Raw genomic sequence first — 14,231 nt, 5'->3', positions numbered from 1 at the left:
TGGTTAGCTTTATGTTAACCTTGCTAGGACACAGGGTGCCTGGATTAAACTTTATTTCTGGGTGCGTCTGTAGTACTGCTCCAGATTAAACTGGAATTTGAATTATTAGATTGAGGAAAGCACACTGCCCTCCCCAAAGTGAGTAGATATCACTAAATCCATTGAAGGCCTAAATAAATCAAAAAGGTCAAGAAGCGGGGATTCGAATTCTGCTTGTTTGAGCTGGGAATTTAAGCATCTCCCTTCAACTGGTGCTTACACCAACATCCCTCAGGCTCTCAGAACTACACCATCCGCTTTCTTGTGTCTCCAGCTTGCAGGTGGCCAACCATGGGACTTCTCAGTCTCCATAATCACATGAACCAATTCCTTTTAATAAATCAAATATACCTCATATCGGTTCTATTTCTCTGGAGAACACTGACTCATACCAAACAGACGTACAAACACAAAGTAACCACTGGATTATACCTTGTTGCCTGTGCTGTAAAATGAGGGCACCCCAAGAATAGAAAACAGAGAAAATATAATTTCTCATTTATTTGTCCATATTTTCTTCCAACATTCTTTAATGTTATGTCCCATGATATATGAGATTACATACTAGCACAAATGCAAAAGTACTTGGCTGAAAACTAGTATAGGCCTGTGTGTGTGTGCTAAGTCGCTTCAGACCTTTCTGACTCTTTGAGACCCCATGGACTGTAGCCCGCCACGCTCCTCTGTCCATGGGATTCTCCAGGCAAGAATACTGGAGTGGGTTGCCATGCCCTCCTCCAGGGGATCTTTCCAACCCAGGGATAGAACCCAGGTCTCTTATGCCTACCTTGTTTTATTTTGCTTTGCTTTATTGTGCTTTGCAGATATTGCATCTTTTACAAATTGAAGGAAGTCTACTGCTGCCATTTTTGCAACAGTATTTGCTCACTTGATGTCTGCCACATTTGGGTAATTTTTGCAATATTTCCATTTTTTTATTTATGTATTTATATATTTTATTATATATATTTGTTATGGTGATTTGTAATCAGTGACCTTTGGTGCTACTACTATGACTCACTGAAGGCTCAGATGATGGTTAGCATTTTTTAGCAATAAAGTATTTTTTAATTAAGCACATTGTTTTTTAGACATCATGCTACTGTACACTTAATAGACTACAGAATAGCATAAACATAACTTTCATATGCACTGGGTAACCAAAAATTCCATGACTTAATTTACTATATTAATAATATTCACTTAATTGCAACAGTCTAGAACCAAGTCTGCAATATCTCTGAGATATGCCTATATATTTTGATTTTAAAGTTATAGTTTATTTTTTATTCTGCTTTATTTATTTTTTGATGGAAGGGTGGGAGAAAAGTAGGTTACAGGGTAAGAAGTAAAAGAAAATAAATGAAGACTAAAAGCAGGAAGCTTTTACTACAAGAATAAAATGCATATGGTCCTAAAAAAGTCTTCTAAAACCAAACTGCTCACAAATAATTTAAACTCAAGAAAATGTTTCTTGAAACCTCGATAGCTGAAGGATTCTCCACTAATACCTTTCATGAATAAAGGAAGGAGTTCATGAATAAAATAATTATCTCCTTTAACACAACCTTATTTCCATTTCTACTATTTCTAAATTTTAATTTTCAATCAAGTTTTCTGTGTATCCAACAATATGGAAGCATTGATCTAAGTAAAAATGGTTACATAATTGTCATTCTAAATTCAAAGTACTGCAAATCACCTCCCAACACCTACTATGCTCCCTCCCTACCAAAAAAAATCATGCCTTAGCAAAGAAAAATTTTAAAGAAAATCTGGAATGCTCATTTTGAACCTTTAGAAATAAAAAAATAAAGTTGATAAAATAGCTGTATTCTAAACATGAAAGAACAATTTCTCATCATGCATCACAAAATCACAAGGGAGAATGAATTTGGGGTTTGGTAGTGATGCTTATCTGTTGCTGGGTTCCCCACTGGTAGTGCCCCAATGATGGTGCCAGTCAGTAAGTACCTGATTCTAAGTCCTCTGGCCCACCACTCAAAACCCAAAGCATCAGAAAGCTTTGCAAGTTCACAAAGTGTTGATTCAACTGACATATGGGAGTTAAGACCAAGGAACCACAGGGAATTCACTTACCCAAAGTCAACTGTACACATAATCATGAGAATTACAATTCCTAGATAAAAACATTAAATACTGCTGTATAAGCATCACTGTCTATGCTTATGTGGATCTTCTGGTTTTATTATACTTCATTCATGCCTGGTTCTCATTTGACTTCTTCTAGCAGATGTGGCCTATGACAGTGAAATTTGAAAGTGGTGTATGAGTGTGCATATGTGTGTATGAGTATGCACATGCGCATGTGCTCAGTTGTGTTCAACTCTGCAACCCCATAGACTGTAGCCCACCAGGCTCCTCTGTCCATGGAATTTTTCAGGCAAGAATACTGGCGAGGGTTGCCATTTCCTACTCCAGGGGATCTTCCCAACCCAGGGATCGAACCCATGTCTCTTACCTCTCCTGTATTGGCAGGCGGATTCTTTACAGCTGTGCCATGTGGGTGAACTCAATACAGATTTCATAATGGCAAGAACCACTGCCCTAGAATGATGCAAATATAGAGTTTATCTGATGGCTAATGAAACAAATGTGAAAGTTCCTCTTATATGCAGAATATTGATTGTGTTGGAACTGAACAGAATAAGAATTTAACATAGACACTGGAAAGGACAGCATTCAACGCAGTGATCACTCCAAGTCCCAAGTTTATATTAGACAAACAGAAAATTTCCTTTCTACAAGGGCCACAAAGCAAATGGATGCTTTATGTTATGCAATGAGGCTTTTCATGTGAGTCTTCCCTGTCTATCCACTTAAAAAAAAATTACCTGAAGGATCTTTTCCTAAAATTGCATTCCAACCTAGAATCCAGATAAAAGCAAAGATCTTACCAGAATGAGATTCTGTTATACGAGCCTTAGAGATCATTTCTATTCTGGTGGGTCCTTATGCAAGATGAGAGAAATTAGTAGGATGAAAAGATTTTAAAACTTGGAATGCAAAAGAAAAGTTATATCATAAAAGGAACACAGAAAATATTAAAAGCTTAGTTTTATGACCTGATGAATGAAATAATTACCCAAAGGTAATCAAGTTTATTACTTCAGTCATTTTTGTATTTGACTTCACTTTACCACTGTGTCTAAGTTTTTATAGCTAACCCACAGCAACTGAGTACTAAGAAATATAAATGCTGAGATTCTCGAACTCCTTATTTTTTATTAATAACCGTTCATTATAACCAAAGATGCATCCACATATCTATACCACAGAGAGTGAAAGGGAAAAATTGAGTATAATAACAATACATAACAATAACTCATCTAAACAAAAAATTCATTCTGAAATGCTAAAACAGGTAAGCACCCAGTAGGTAAAGAAAATGCCTGCAATGCTGGAGACCTGGGTTCAATTCCTGGGTCAGAAAGATCCCCTGGAGAAGGAAATGGCAACCCACTCCAGTATTCTTGCCTGGGGAATCCCATGGACAGAGGAGCCTGGCAGGCTACAGTCCCTGGGGTCACAAAGCCTGGGAAGCTACAATCTGTGGAGCCACAAAGAGCTGGACACACTGAGCCACTAACACTAAAAAGGGGACAGAGAAGCTGGGCATGACTTAGAAAAAGGAGGAAAGGACATGGTCTCCACACAGTGGAGAAGACATGTCTGAAAAAAGAACAGCTGACCCAGAAAATATGTTTGGGAGTGTGTGTGTGTGTTTATTTTCTGTTTCCTTTTTACAGTCAGAACTAAATTCTAAAAATGAAAAAGGTACATGAAAATACAAATGCCATTCTGCCATCATTAGGGTCATGTCTGACAGCTAAAGATAACTTTAGTCATAAAAATGAAGAAGAGAATTTCTCTCTACATTCAACTATCAACCCGTGAGTTTTTCACACAAGTCCTTTTCTTAGCTTTTGCCCATTTTATATCCTTTAAATTGTTCCCAGGAGTAACTATGTTTTTGTGGTAGTCAGAGGGACACTTATCTGATTTCAAAAGGTAATTTCTGGCTATGATGAAGTTCTGTATTATTGACAGAGAGCGAGAAAGAGATAAATATACAAAATACAGATATAGAGATATAAACACACAGAGGACACTAAGAGACTAGCTGTTGGCAGCAAAGGGCAGAAAATAGAATCATTAAATCTTAGAGATGGCTATATAGGAAACAATATTTAATTACTCTACCATACAGCAATTATGGATATATCCGTGTACATGGCCAGTAGTTCAGATGGTAAAATAGTAAGGAGACTGACAGTGAAGAGAGGGATGTCCTTGGTGGTGCAGTGGCTAAAAATCCATGCCCCCAAGATAGGGGACTGGAGTTTGATCCCTGGTCAGAGAACTAAATCCCACATGGTGCAATGAAGAAGAGGGAAGATCCTGCATGCCACAGCTAAGATCTAGCACAGTCAAACAAATATGTTTAAAAAATGTTTTTTTAAGAATAAGAGAGAACTCTCAGGGCATGCTATCAACTGCTATTCCTGTTTAGGTGGAAATAGCCTTTATAGCTATAACTGGGCACTACTGGATGGTTTGGTGTTGAGACTGTACCTTATAGCTGAGGTTTTGTAAATATTATACCTAGAATTATTTACCTTGGATAAAGCCCTAGTCAGTCAGGTCTGAGTTCAAATGCAATCTGACTTGAGTCTTTCATATTATACTAACCAAAAAGAAGGTAGAAGGTAATCAAGGAAAGCTATGATGAACTCTACAGATTTTATACTGGACTAATAAAATGCCTTGAGGTCAATGAAAAACATAAGTGTCCTTTATCCCTATCCCAAAATTCTACTTCTAGGGTTTTACTCAAAGGGAATAACCATAGATATATACAAAAACTGAGCTTTAAGATATTTACAGCTATATATCAGCAATTTTAAAAAAGGAAAAACTACCTGATATTATAGCATATCTCCAATGATACAGCCATAGAACAAAATACTATTTAGTATTCAAAACATGCTACAGAAGATCATTCTATGATACGGGATGTGATTCATCTTTGTATGAAAGTTTAAAAGAAACAAAATAGTAAGTATCATTTTAAGAAAATGAAAGTTTTTTCTTTATGCACATAAAATATATATCAAAACGTTAATAGGTGTAATTCTTCTTTTCCTTTTTTGGCCTGTCTGGATTTTCTAAATTTTTCACACATACGAATAAAGATTTGAAACCTTACAAGAGCAACTATACATGAAATATAGACACAAAAATGAGAAGTGACCAACATCAGTGCACCTTTAAGCAGAAGTAAATTCAACGAAGGCCTATTAAGGAAGATGAAGGAACCTTAAATTCAAAACTCATAATGTATCATTAAAGAACTCAATAATTCAAAAGAAGGGAAAACATTTGGAAAGTACTGCTGGGAACAAGCTCAGAGTCTTAAAACCTAGTCCTGAACAGTGTGAAACTTTAGAAGTGGAAGGTTAATCAAAAATGAAAACACTATATTTCATTTATAGCCTGGAGGAAATGGAAAAAACAAGCTGAAATGATGAAAAGTTGATTTTATTAGAAATACACACTCAGGCAAATATTTTTTGCTCTGGAAGGCAATAGATGCTATGCCTGGAATTAGCCCCTTTTCATCTCAACTCTCTTTGAATCTATAGCTTCCCAGGATCCCAACTTAGATCAGCAGCAGACACTCAGCCAGAAACTGTAATGAACACCTGGTGCAGACATTGACTTATTCTTAGGTAACTCTGAGATGAAACCCTTATTTTGATTGAAACTTCAAGCATCTTTAAATGCCTGCAAATGTTCTTTCTCTAAAATTACCTATGCATTTGTTTTTGCTTAAAAAAAAAAAAAAAAGTAAGATGTGAAAATGCCTTCCTTTGGAAGGTAAGAGCTACAAGACAGAATTGAATCCTGTCACTTCTGCTGCACTCCCTCCCCAAAGCAAATCCTTAGACATTTTCATGTTAAAAAAATTAAAAAATTGTGTAACGTATTTTAAAATGCTTTAATGAAGGGGCTTCCCTGGTGGTCCAGTGATTAAGAATCCCCCTTCCAATAAAGGGACGCAGATTCAATCCCTGGTCTGGGAATTAAGATCCCACTGGCCTCAAGGCAACTAAACCTACCTACTGCAACTACTAATAGAAGATCCAGCACAGCCAAAAAAAAGCAGCTTCAATGACGTAGACTGGGCTCCATCAATTGATAGAAAAGAAGTTAATCAAGAAGCTTCAGTAAAAAACCAAAGGTACCTAAAACTTCTGACTACAGTGACACATGAGGGTTTCAAACGATTAAGAATCAATTAATACATATGCTAGGTGATTGGCACAGTGGGGATGTTTTTAATCAAAGTTGGGCCTGGGAGGTTTATCACTCAAAGGAAATACTGTTAATAATAATGTCATCATTAATTTCAATACAGTGACCACTAGATGATCCTCCTAACTGCAAATATACACTCTTTTGCCCAGGACTTGAAAGCTTTGTTAAAATCCAACCTTCTCAAACCTTCATTACATTTTGAATTAACATGAATGAGTTTCCTAGTATATTAAGCTATTTCATGCTTGAGTTTTCTGAATCTATTATACAGAAATGGGAACAAAAGTACTTTTATTAATAATACCAATCCTGTCCATATTTACTGGCACAGAGGCTAAAAGGCACTTTATCCTAAGTGTCAAACTCAAAGAATGAAACAGCTTGCTGTCAGCTTCAAAAACCATTTTTTACAAGCATGGCACACTGCCTCAAGCCAACTAAACATTAAAGCATGTTGGGCTACCCACACTGCAAATTATTTGGAATGTTCTCCACATTTTGTGGTTGCAAAAGTACCTATTTTGTAGATCATCCAGTTCAAATCAGGGCCGTGTCTGACCTTAAACAGAAAATTCCCAGGAAACTGAAACTGTAATGGACCAAGATCCCATCATTCTGAAAGTCTGTGATCTCACATATATAGTCAAACATTTCAAATGTTATTTTTTAAGCTGAAAATACACAAAATAAACTCTGTGAAACACAGCACTGTCCATTTCAAGTAAACACTAAGAACTCATTCTAAGTATACACGTCACTGCTGCTAAGTCACGTCAGTCGTGTCCGACTCTGTGCGACCCCATAGATGGCAGCCCACCAGGCTTCCATCCCTGGGACTCTCAAGGCAAGAATACTGGAGTGGGTTGCCATTTCCTCCTCCAGTGCATGAAAGTGAAAAGTGAAAGTGAAGTCACTCAGTTGTGTCTGACTCTTCCTGACCCCATAGACTGTAGCCTACCAGGCTCCTCCGTCCATGGGATTTCCCAGGCAAGAGTACTGGAGTGGGTTGCCATTGCCTTCTCTGATACCCATCACAGTAGCAAAAAAAAAAATAAGGAAAAAGAAAAAATTGCCACAAGCAACAAAGTAAAGGACACTTGCAGCAAATATAAACTCATTTCTGGTAAATGCCCAGCAAATGAAAAAAAATGTCTAAAAAATCATTTCATTTCTAATTTTCATATATATGCTGAGATGCAGCAGCTTCAGCTGTGGAACATGATAAGAAATATTCCAAAGTTTTGTTTATTGAGATTGGAGCATTGTATCAAATGTATCATTTTCCCAAGTATAAATGGGTATCTCTCTCATATCAAATACTCAAGACATCATTTCACAAACTAGAGCACCAAAACTAACCCAAGGTTTATCTCCCATGCTATTGAGGTCTACTCTCTAAGTCCCAGACCAACAGGGAATGCTTAAAAGTAATTAGAAGAAGAAAACACTATATTGACAAGCTAAATTTTGCCAGGATTCCTCTATTGAAGATAAATTACTGAAGCTTAAGAAATGCCTGATCCAATCAACCAATTGTATGATAACTCAGTCCATTTTAAAAATATGGAGTTAGGACCAGTGGAATATGGCTCCCTGGCTCAAGCCTGGTGTGAGAACAAGAACATGCTGGAAAACACAGTATCTTTTAACTTATCTGATACTGATGAAATTGCTAAAATCAATGACAAGCCCTAGCAAGAAACATGTTCAGTTTCTCATCTTTTAGATCTGCTATTCTTAGTATAGGAGTATTACTGAGTCCCTGAACAGTTTACCCTCTTATAGATATAAAGAGATGCAGAAATATATGAATATCTACATTTACAGATAGATAAGAATTTTGTGATATGTATATGTGATATATATGTGAATATACATTTAGTTTCAAAAAGAATTATTCACAAAACCATCATCTCAATCAAATAAATCGCATACCAAATCTCAAGGTACTCATATTAATCCACACAGTTCTAGGAAATAAGTCACATCCACCTTAGAACCCCCAATTCTTTCTGAATGCAGTATTTTCTTGCCTGGAGTCCAGAAAACTTAAGGCAAAATAGTAACTGCAGTGTGGGTCTTAAGTATGCGACTTTTTCTAAGCAAAATTTTTCCAAGAATGCTCAGTTTGCTACAAATTTTCAGAAAATGCTTGAGATGAAGAGTTCTTTTTTTAAGGTTTTAACATATTTGACAGCAGAGTGACAAAACTGTGCTCAGAAATGAAAATCTATATCCCAAACAAAAAGTTATATTAATGTTTATTCTAGAATGATTTTCTTTCAAAACTTCCCCACTACAAGTAAGTTGTCTCCTACCATACCCTCTATTTCTGCAGTACATTTTTCCACACACAAGTTACATGTAAAGCATATACCTGAGAATTTAAAATACTTCATGACACTTTTCTTTAAAGCTTTCACATTCTATTTTTATTTTTCAAAATAATCTGGATATAATCAATTACATCACTAAAATCTGGCTATTCAACACTTCACAAAGTATAGGGACTTGCCATCAGCACCTGTGATCTGCATATGACATCGGATGTATAGAATGTGAGTGAAGAAGACAGAAACAGGGATAGACAGGGGTGGAAGAGAACTGACAATGTGAGAAAATGGGCTTCCTTTACCCACAGGATACTTGAAAAAAGAAACTTAGCCATTTGGGCAATAAATGAACTTATATATTAGGTTTCATCAAATAATTACATCTATTACATACTTTATCCAAGAGTAAAATTGCCTGAAGCAAGGATTATGCAAGAAATATGAGGTTTTGCTTCAGATTCTTAGAAATACTACTCCTAAAATTAATTGGAGTCTTCTTAATTTAAGATATAATGAAAACCAAACTCACCAATAAACAAAAAATCCTTCTTTTAACAAAACATGATTTAAACCTCATTTCACCACCAAAAAAAAAACACTGCATCCTACTACAGGGATACCTGCCTTTCGTAAGTGTTACGATCAAGACTCAATATTTCATGAGGACTAAAAAGATCACTTGGAACATTTCAGTCAGCCTTGGGCGTAAATTTCATAAAAATACACTGTTGGGTTTTGTTGTTTTGTTTGCTTGTTTATTTCAGCACCCTAATCCTCCAGGATTTTTTTTTTTTTTCCTTTAAAAAAAAAAAAAATTCCCAAAAGGGGCGGAGGAAGGAGGACTAAAATCAATGCAATGCTGAAGCCCGATCAAGGCTGAGAGACGGACCACAGAGCCGAAAGCTCACCCACATGTAAAAGGCAACCTCTCCAAACTGCTGGAGCTGGAAGGAGTCCTCCGACTTGGGCAAACCAGGTGAACTGCATCCCTAAGGAGTGAGGAGCCCGCAGTGTAAAAGTTCAGGAGGATTCCATCCCCTTCCTCTCACTCCCAGCACTTCGCAGCATCTCGAGGGGAGAGCCGGGCAGAGACAAACCCGGCACTGGGTGCCGACCTGCAGCCGAGCGCTTTCCTCGAAGGCCTCACGGCTCGGGCGGGCAGGGGCCGGGGCAGGGGGCGTCGGGAGGGGAGGCGAGGCGGGGCCCGGGGCCACCGAGTCCTGGCCGGGCCCCACCGTGTGGCGCCGGCTGCCGAAATCCCTCGAGTCCAGCTGTAAAAACCTTCCCGAAAACCCAAGCTTCTCCGGCACAACTTCGGTCTCACCGGCCTCGTCCCCCGCCTCACACTCCGCCCAACCCCACAACCCTTCCCACCGCGGCGAATCGAAGCGCTCCCCACCGACGGCTACCTGTCCCCGGAGGGCCGGGGACCCCACGCCTCACCTCATACAAAGAGCTGCGCGCGGGCGCCTGCAGGAGAGCCCGGGGAGCATGGCCCCAGCCAGTCCCTCCCGGAACTTTCCTGACATAGCACTTCTCTCCCCGGCTGCAAAAAACGACGCTTCGAGGCGGAGGAGGAGGAGGCGAGGGTGGCGGCAGTCGCGGCGGGAGCAGGAGCAGAAAGTGAGGAGCATCGCGGAGAGCGCCTCCGCCTCGCTCTCGGCCGAGGGGCTCCCGCCCCCAGGGTAACCGAGCTCCCTCTTAAAGGCGCCCGCCGCGTTTTAGGAAGGCGGCCAGGGGGAGGGGGCAGGGAAAGAGGGGGAGGAACCGCAAAGACTGAGAGGGCCGCCCCCGCTCTCCGCCGGGTCTGGTCGCCGCTCCGCCTGGACAAAAATAGGGCAAGTGCTGGGACCCGGCACCGGCCGGCTGCCCTCGCCGTTGGCTGGCGCCCCACGACTGTATTGGAACTTCACCCCTTCTCCTAACCTCTCACATCTTTTTTGGGGTCCTGTCTTCCCGCCCCCTCAGCGGAGCCGCGCACACCTACGCCCCCAAAGCCCATGCGCGCCGCTGGCGACTGCCCATTGGAATTGCGTTTCGTTCTGTGTTTCCTGCTTTTTCTTCCTCTATCTCCAACAGAGTGATGAGAGTCTCACCCCAGCCCTGGGAGCGCAGGAGACTGAAATAACTGAAGATTTCAGAGGCCCCTAGACTGACCCCTGAACGTGTCACTAATGTGTGGCATGGGAGACTTGCTAAATGCTCTGCTTTACTATGTGCGCTGTTCTCGTCCAATAGTCAATGGCCAGGTGGCCTCCCACTGGACTTCTTGAACCACTGGCTTTTTTGCTTTACAGCAAAGACTGGCTGTAAAGAAGCACCCAACTGAATTCTTGGAAGGCCCCTCAGAAAAGATATCACCTTAAGATCGAAATGATACTGGCGATGCTGCTTTCAAGTGACAAGTGATAACTGTTTTTCCAGCTCTCACCCACATTTGTGATCACTACTAAGAGCAAAATGGAACGTGCCCAGTGTGGGGATGCCCAGAGACACAGCATCAGCAGCTATCAATGCCCCAGGAAGAGACCACAGAAACAGTGGGTGTGGGCAGCAGAGAGCTTGTTTTTCACCTCTTGGCTCCAATTCTTGCTTCTTAATACTGTGAGGCCTGAGTTTGTGTCATTTGTACCCTTCACAGTGTCCTCTGGCTGAGGTGACCGTGGGCAGGCAAATCAAGATTAAGATCCAGCCTGGTCTCCAAAGAATAGGGGCAAGGAGAGACTCGGGGAGAGGTATTTTCTAATTCCACAAAGGCACTGGAATCAGTTGCCTGAGACTGGACCTCATTTCTTCCCCTCCTGCCACCAGGAGTTGTGAAACAAGCACACGTGAACTTGTGGGAAGCAATATACAAAAGGTTGGAGGAAACTTTCTTACCAAATGGAAAGGAAACAAGTTTGGGGCTTCATAAAAGCAGGAGACATGGTGCTGTCAGGCCAAAGATAAGATGAGAGAGGAGGTTAGTAGTGAGCAAGAGTGAAGCTATACTGGTTTCATGATCAAGCTTTGTTTAGTCAGGATAGTTAGATGTAATAGGTACCTGAATCAAACTGGTTTTTGAAAGCCTACAGCGAAGGAGGTTGAAATCCCAAGAGTAGAACTGGCAAAAAAAAAAAAAAAAAAATTAAAATGCTTTTTAGAATCCTTTTTCTTTTTTCTCCAGGAGTTCAAAGAGTGTTGGGACTTCATTTCTCTTCATATCATGGTTGTGCTTTCATTGCACGGGTTTTATCTTCTCTAATCAAGGCCTAAACCTACAGCCCCAGGCTTTTCTCCTCCTCCCACCTCCTTAGCAATTGGTCTCATTAACAAGAAAGCAAACCAAGGAATGAGTCTCCCTGGGCTCACTTGGATCCTCTGCCCATCTCTGGACTAATCATTAAAACCATGGACTGGAATATGCACTGCCAGGTTTCGTCATTTGCCTATGTCTGAGAAAGGTCAAGAGAGAGAGATTGGGTGCCTTCCCCCTAATATACATGCAAACCACATGGGCTGAGCAGGAAAGAGGAGGTTCCCCAAAGGACACTTACTGTTGTTAACAAAGATGAAATGAAAGTTAAACAGGTAGAGTCTATAGACAACCAGTTCTCCACCTGTCCCATTCCCCAAAGCACACACACATACAAAGCAGCTACCTCTCTGCCCCTCTCCCTATAGCATCAGAAGAATACAAGTAACTGACACAACCAGTCACATCCTTTGGCCTCAGAAGCCACTCAGAAGGACCTCAGTAATGCTAACAAACCACTTGCAAAAAAAAAAAAAAAAAAACAATATTTAAGCTGTAATTGTATTCAATCATTTTTTTTCCTAAATCATGCTAGTTCTGCCTCCAGACGCCCTCAACCCCTCATTCATTGCTAAGTCTTGTTATTATATAATCAATTATAATAAGATAAGAGTCCATGAATATACATTCAACTTGAAAAAGAAATGAAGCCTATGAATAATCACATTTCAGTATCCAAGTGACACAGGGCCCAACTCCATTTCCAAACTCCAATAAGTTCTTCATTATCTTTTCAGAGATAGCACGGAGGAGTTTATATTTTGCCTATCAAAAATGCCAAATAATTTCAGCCTTCTTCCCACACAAGAACTTTTCTTTGGTTGCTGATAAAAATGTTTAATGTATTCTTCCTTCATTTTTGTATTTATAGAATTAGTTCATAGATATTCCAGACAAATAGATTTAAAAACCTGGAGGAACCTTCAGGATTAACCTAAAACATTCCCCTTTATTTTAAGGAGGAAGATTTAAAAGCAGAGATTGGGTTGTCTGGCGTCATAAGGCTGTTTTTAGTTTGTGATCTGCCCTGCTCTGTGCTAGACATTTCACAAAGTAAAGAAGCAAAAGCATATAACATGATCACTGCCCTCAAGAGGTTAGATTTAGTCAAGGAGACATGACCACATATAAGATATAGGACAAATTTTCAGAGCATCACAGTGTATCACTTAGTGTACAGAAAAGCATGATGAGTCTGTGTTAACTATAGGCATTGAAATAAGAGACACAATGAGCTGAAGTAGTCTTGGAAATGCTTTTCAGCTAGAAACCAACTTGATGGTCTTTTAAAAATGCAGAAACAGACTTCCCTGGTGGTCCAGTGGCTAAGACTCTGCACTCCAGACCCAGACTAATGCAAGGGGTCTGGCTTTGACCCCTGCTCAGGGAACTAGAGCCAGCATACCTAAATTAAGACCCGACACAGCCAAAAAAGAAAAAAATGAAGGCACTGATGGGTAAAAGGTCTTGCCATGTGTTTGGACTGAAAGGAAATTTGGACTGTAAGGAAATCTGCACTGTCATGGTTTAGGAGAGTATTTCAAACTGCAGATCATGAAATTATTTTAGTAGACTTTAACCAGTATTTTTTTTTTTAAGAATTATTTATTTATTTGGCTGTGCTGGGTCTTCCTTGCTGCATGTGGGCTTTCTCGAGCGGCAGTGAGCAGAGATCTACTCTCTAGTTGGGGTGTCCAGGCTTCTTATTGGGGTGGATTCTCCTGTTATGGAGCAGTCTCCAGGTGCATGGGCTTCAATAGTTGCTTGACCAGTATTTTTTTAAATTAAACAAAATGAAAAATATCAGAGTGCATCATACTTAATAAGATTATTTGTTAAACTAGTTTCATTATCTTCTGTGTTCTAAATTATGATGTAAATTTCATGTCTTACTTGGGGTCACTTTCAAAAAGGTTTCAAAAGCCATAGTTCTGAATCCAGACAGAATGGTGTGAAACACTTCAGAGCAAAAGAGTGAATGAATAACATCTCTTCAAGCATCGTTTTCCTTCTGTGCAAGAGATTTCAGCACAACTTTTTTTTCTTTTTGGCTGTGCCAGGTCTTAGTTGCAGCACTCCAGATATTTGTTGCGGCGTGCAGGATTTTTTTAGATGTGGCATGCAGGCTCTCAGTTGTGGCATGTGGGATCTAGCTCCCAAATCAGGGATCAGACCCAGGCCCCCTGAATTGGGAGTACAGAGTCTTAACCACTGGACCACCA

The 14,231-nt window shown here is 40.0% G+C and overlaps 1 protein-coding gene across 9 annotated transcripts in view; it reads right to left on the bottom strand.

Annotated features, from left to right (window-relative positions):
* The window catches only part of GPR63 (G protein-coupled receptor 63), a 62,049-nt gene extending 49,269 nt beyond the window's left edge, over positions 1–12,780 (bottom strand). For 3 of the 9 annotated variants that reach the window (XM_055535442.1, XM_055535446.1, XM_055535444.1), the window contains exons 1-2: positions 11,758–12,780; positions 11,595–11,645 (exon numbers count right to left, since the gene is read on the bottom strand). The gene's annotated coding sequence lies outside the window, so the exon portion shown is untranslated. The other 6 variants (XM_055535445.1, XM_055535439.1, XM_055535438.1 and 3 more) reach the window with 4 other exon arrangements.
* Between the last annotated feature and the right edge of the window lie 1,451 nt (positions 12,781–14,231).

The sequence above is a fragment of the Bubalus kerabau genome, chromosome 9 (genome assembly GCF_029407905.1).
Source record: "Bubalus kerabau isolate K-KA32 ecotype Philippines breed swamp buffalo chromosome 9, PCC_UOA_SB_1v2, whole genome shotgun sequence".
In the NCBI taxonomy this organism is placed as follows: Eukaryota; Metazoa; Chordata; class Mammalia; order Artiodactyla; family Bovidae; genus Bubalus; species Bubalus kerabau.
The sequence above is the reverse complement of the archived record's forward strand: the minus strand, read 5'-3'. Positions and strand labels throughout refer to the sequence as shown.